The sequence below is a fragment of the Gavialis gangeticus genome, unplaced genomic scaffold, assembly GCF_001723915.1.
Source record: "Gavialis gangeticus isolate Ggan-Ray unplaced genomic scaffold, GavGan_comp1, whole genome shotgun sequence".
Lineage (NCBI taxonomy): Eukaryota > Metazoa > Chordata > Crocodylia > Gavialidae > Gavialis > Gavialis gangeticus.
The window spans coordinates 37,891,364-37,896,831 of NW_017729024.1; positions in this window are offsets into that span (position 1 = coordinate 37,891,364).

Below are 5,468 nucleotides of genomic sequence, written 5' to 3' on the forward strand. Positions count from 1 at the left end.
CCCATTAGCCAGTTTAGAAAAAAGGCGAGGTTCATCTTCTTAGCTAGGCCTTTGCTTGTTTTTGCCGACGTGGTGAATGTCTTGATTCTGAATTTTATCTTTAGAGGCCTTGCAGCCAACGTGCTGAATGTCTGTGTGTGGTGAGTGTGGGAATGTCTGCATAAGCTGTGGTGGTGTGTTAGGAGTGCATAGGAGAGAGAGGAATGGTGGTTGCTTGAAGACAGAAGAGAAGGAAAAGGTGTGGAGTTTGTGCATGGAAATGGTGGAAGTGATTCTGTGGACAACTGGTGTGGTGGTGTGCCTTGTGAATATCAGGTGTTGTTGCTTGGCCTACGGTGTGTTCTGCAGGACCTGACCAGCGATAGAGAGCACTTCAGTGGAAACTGTCAAACTGGACAATCTAATGGAGGTCAACACCAATATTTAACTCCAGTATAACTCCATCCTCTACTTCTGGTAATCTGCAGTTGAGAGTTGTTTGAGTTGGCTCCCCCGACTTCTTTCCCTAGGTGTGCTTTGCACAGAAGTAACAGCTCACAACACTCCTGTGTAAGTATTACCCCTCTTCTCAGGATGTGAAGGGATAGAGAACTGGGTTCTTTTAGTGCCAAATGAAATTCATCTAGGTCACTGCTTCCCCAATACATTTGTGCATTCATTAGAATTGTTAAAGTTGTTACAGTATAACCTCATAAATCCAGCATGCTTGGGACCTAGCACCTGCTAGAAATTTGAAAAGTCCAGATTTTTGATTGAGTGAGGCTTGGGCTAGAGAAAGGATGGCGGGAGAGGTGCAGCACAGACCAATGGCTGCAGGCAGGTGGCATTGGTCACTCCCGGGGCTGCAAGAGGGAGTGAAGAGGAGGGAACTGTAAGTGGGTGTGGGGTGAAAGGGCACAGCTCTTGCTGCTATGCTCAACCCAGGAGGGCTGTGGGATGCGGGGCTGCGCTGGGCTCTTCCTGGGGGGCACATTCCCCTGGATTTGCATGCCGGATGATAGCAGGCTGCCTCTGTGGACTGGGGCTGGCGGTGGTACTGGGCTCTTCCTGGCACTCAGGATGGGTGCCAGCCTGCTCTTGTCCAGCATGGAGATCCAGGGGCATGCATCCCCCAGGAAGACCTTGGTGCAGCCTCATAGCCCTCCCAGGGTGCATGTAGCAGCAAGAGCCATGTCCCTACACCCTGAGATCACTTACAGTTCCCTTTGCTTTGCTTCCTGTTGCTGCAGCCAGCAGAGCGGCTGACATCACCTGCCTGCAGTGCCGGCTTTTTGAGAATTCTGGAATTTTGAGTGCTGGATTTATGAGGTTATTAGGAATTTCGTTGTTGCTGGGAAGTACATAAGGATGTTAGGATTCAGTAGGTTAATATCTGGCTGCTTGTGTTACCGTTCTTCTCCCCTGTCATTGCTGTTGAAACTTACCTGTGTTTTAATAAACTGTTTATTCATTTCAGTTCATTTTCCCTTGTTTATAAGTTTTGTTAATTAGCCATAGTATAGGCCAAGTCACCGGGTTAGTAAGGTGGTGATAGTGTTTTGAAGTCTCTTTCTTCTTTCTCTGTACTGGTAGGTGGTTTCTGCTTCTTCCATGGCTTTCTGGGAGGCCACACAAGAACGTGGTACAGAAAAACTGGCTAAGGAGGCTAAGGAGAGACGGGGCAGAATTTTACTGATGACGACCTTTTAAATATTATAAACTCATTTTAAGAGGGTGTGCTGGTCTTTAAAGGGCATGACTAGGTCTAGCCAGGTTCATTGCAATTTCAGTCTCAGAACAGTAAGGCCTTCCAGGATTTTTAGGTTAGTGACAGACATTACACATAAACTGGTTTAAGTGATCAGACACTGGTTTAAACCTGTAACAGAACAGACATTCAGAACACATACAGCAGTTTTAGAATGGCTGAAACCGGTTTGAGAAACCTGGTTTAATGTAGTATCCGACTTAGCTGATTTGGGTCAAACTAGTTTATGCAATGTCTGTCCCAGACCCCTTCCTGGTTTAACTTAAACAAGAGTCCCTTAGCATTCCAGATGCTTTGCAGCCTGCTTTCTGCTCCAGGGAACAGGCTGGCCCCTCCTGTCTGCTTCCTAGCTGGCATCCAGCAGAGGCCGCAGGCACAATACAGTCTTCCTGGCTTCTCCTTGCTCCACCTCCCCCTCACCACTCCCTGCTCAAGCAGGGATTCTCTCCCTCCCCTCTCCCCCAGCACGTACCATAGCCAGAATGTGGTATGCTAGCTAATGCTGAGAGGTTTCTGTGTAAGGCAGACAGGACTGTGTCTGCTTTAGGCTTTTCGGACCTAATCAACAGGTCAGTTGGTCCCTCCATTCCTCCATTTCTTTCTTGGAAAAAGTTGTTTAAGAAGAGCTTGAACCAATGAGAGACTTTTGTTTTATTTTAATGGGGTGCAACTCTGTGCAACTCCCTGCTGTGTAACTAAATGCTGTTTAACTCCCTCCTGCCCTCCTGGCTCCCTCACTGGTCAGGAGCAGCGGGGGGGTGGGGGCGGTGGGGAAGGGCCCCCTAATCAGAATGTCTTGCCAGGGCCTGTCCATGCCCCCCACTCAGCTCAGCACTAAGGAAGGGAAGGGAGGGAGGGCTGCTGTAGTGCCCCCTGGCTTCTAGCCAGAGCCACTGCAAGCATGAGTTGGCATTTCTTTGGTCTAGAGGATATGTCTGTACAGTTACAAACCAGTGCCGCCTAGCCAAGTTAAACTAACCTGCAAAGATTGAATCAGTTCAGGCTTTTTGCATGTCTGTCCCTAGCCTTAGTCTCAGGTCCCTGGAGAATGCTAGGCTTTGAGGTAAAAGTGCTGAGAAAAGAGGAGTGCATATAAGAAACAGTCTCTTCGATGATGGTGGAGATTCAGCAAGCATGGAAGGGGTTAAGATCTGTTTGTTCTGGAATAAAGATGAATATAGGGAATTGTGCCGTGTCCTGCCAAGAGTGTAGGAAGTGGCTAAGAGGTTAGACTGGAGAAGAGACTTGGTGGTTGGCTGCAGGAAGTATCCTAGGAGGACCACTTAGCATTCTAGCTTTGGCAATCATGGATGAAGGTTTCTGCACTCTGTTTTGATGGTACTTTTGCTTATCTTCTGATAGAAAGATTGCTGTATGGCCAGTCTGGTTGGTTTGCTTGTTTGTTTAATAAACTCTGCAAATGCTGTGTAGAAAATGCAGCTATGGATGACCTGATGTCAGGCAACCTAGTGTTGTACCATGATTTCCAACTGCATTCTGAACTCAGTAAAATTTGTCTCCTTTGCTTACACACTTAATCGTCACCAATCTTGTCTTTAAATATTAGTCTTGGGTCTGTTTACTAGTAATTTAATAGTTGTCAGCCACTTTTATAGCCTTTAAGAGCTCTCCCAGCATTCATAGACCTAGTTGATTGTCAACATGACAAACTTAAATTAATGATCTAATTGTAAGGATTTTGAAGAATGACTCGTGACATTTTCTTAACATTTTGAGATCTACAGCAAGGCATGGGGAACATTTAATCTGGGTCACTTTACTGCAAACATAATTTATTCTTTGACCTTTTCTTCTATTTTCCACTTTGAAGAGTTAATAAAATATTGTGCTTTCAGGAAATGATCTGAAACTACAGTCAGTTGGCATGAGTGAAAATTTCACCCCCCCCCCCCCATTTCCAAACAAATTAAAATCCTGTAATTTTTATTGAGGCATTAATGGATCTTGTACACACTGCAAGTATAACAACATCATTATAAAAAGGTGTCTAGGGGACTTCTCTTCTGGCGGGCATTAACACTTATTTGAAATTCCAAAAGGTTCTGATAAATACATAATTTTCTGTGGTTTTGACAGATGCTGTTTGGTAAGGAAAGAACATAACTAAAATTGGTTGAAAAATCTGTGGAAGTAGCAAAGGAACTTTATTTTTACCTTCCACTAGACCTCTTCATCCCTTCCTGACTTTCCCATAGTCTAGCACTTCAACAAAAACAATCTTTACCAGCTCTAATTGTGAATCTTCAATGGTAAATTAATTGTTTTTTGTTTGAGATCCAACAAAGTTCATCTAGGGAAGACTAAATACTCTCTCTAACAAAAATCAGATGAATTATCGTGGGCTCATTTTCTTTCTGGATTGTTTGTGAAAGGGGGTTCTCTACATATAGTGTTATCAGAACAAAAGGGGGGGTTCCACATATTAGCTTCCCCCTGACCACTTCTGGTGAGAAAACAGGAGTGAGGTATTTTATAGCAGATGGTCTGTCGGTTCTTACTGCTCTTCCCCACATTCTAGAGTGTGGAACAGACCCCTTTAATGAAGACAACGGGCTTATCTTTGCTTGCTCTCTCTTCTTACCAGACATTTTAGCTTATTCTGTTTCCCTGTTCTAAGCTATAAAGTGTTAGCATCATGTTTTAATGTATCAGCATTTTTTCCTGTATGACATAAGGCAGAGCTGTGTGGAAATACTTTAGCTAATTCTGCACAAGCTAACTTATGTGCCAAAAGCAGTGTAATCATATGTGCATTGCAGAATACGGTAGCCGGAATGCAAAGCCATGTTGATGGGGCTATAAATAGCTAGTGTATGTGTGCACAGCATTGGCTTTTGTTTTGTAGTAAAGGTGTAACTGGCCAGTACTGTGTCCTGGACAGTGGTGGTGCATAGCATAGGGGCAGGTTTGCTAGTGCTGGGACAGATGTCACCTTTTTTTGCAGCTGATGTGTTGAGCATCCATTTCAACACCAGTTTTCAGTGGCAAAAAGCCCAAAGACATTTGTCATCCACACCAGCACCCCACTGCCAGCACTGTTCTGCCCTGCACGGTGCTGGAGCTAGAGCCACTGCTGGGAAAATGCAGGGGGGAGAGGAAGGAAAGCAGACAGGAGAATGACATATTCCCCCTCCAGCTCCATTCCTGTGCCCCAGCACCTAGGCAGCCCCATTCACTCATCCATCATTATGCTACTGCTGTGTATACTCCAGTGTGAGCTAGCATATTCAGACCTGGCTTGCGGTATCTGTACAGGGTAGTACACTGGTTTGTCTAGACATCTTCTGTGTGACAGCCTTAGAGCTGATTGAAAATTTTCTTTCAACTCTTCCACTAGTATTTCATTTTGGAAAAAGGAATAAGTCTGAAACATTTTTTTTCTGCACAGAATGTACTGTTTTCTTTATAAAATAAAACCATAGACAAAAGCTGAAACATTTTTAGTTGTCAAAATGTGAATGCTTTTGGGGTTTTTGTTTTTTGACAAAAGTCAACGCTCTGCAGGGATGGGAAAATTCCACCCAGCTGTAATCAATTGCCTGGAAAAAAAAAAAAATTGAGTAAATACTGCAGGTCCATGATGTATTGTGACAGAATGGCACTAAAAAGATAGCAGTTACAGTGTTGTGATGTAAAGCTGACAACTGGGTTTTACTGAAGAAAAAAAAAATTAAAAAAAAAAAAAAAAAAAAAAAAAAAA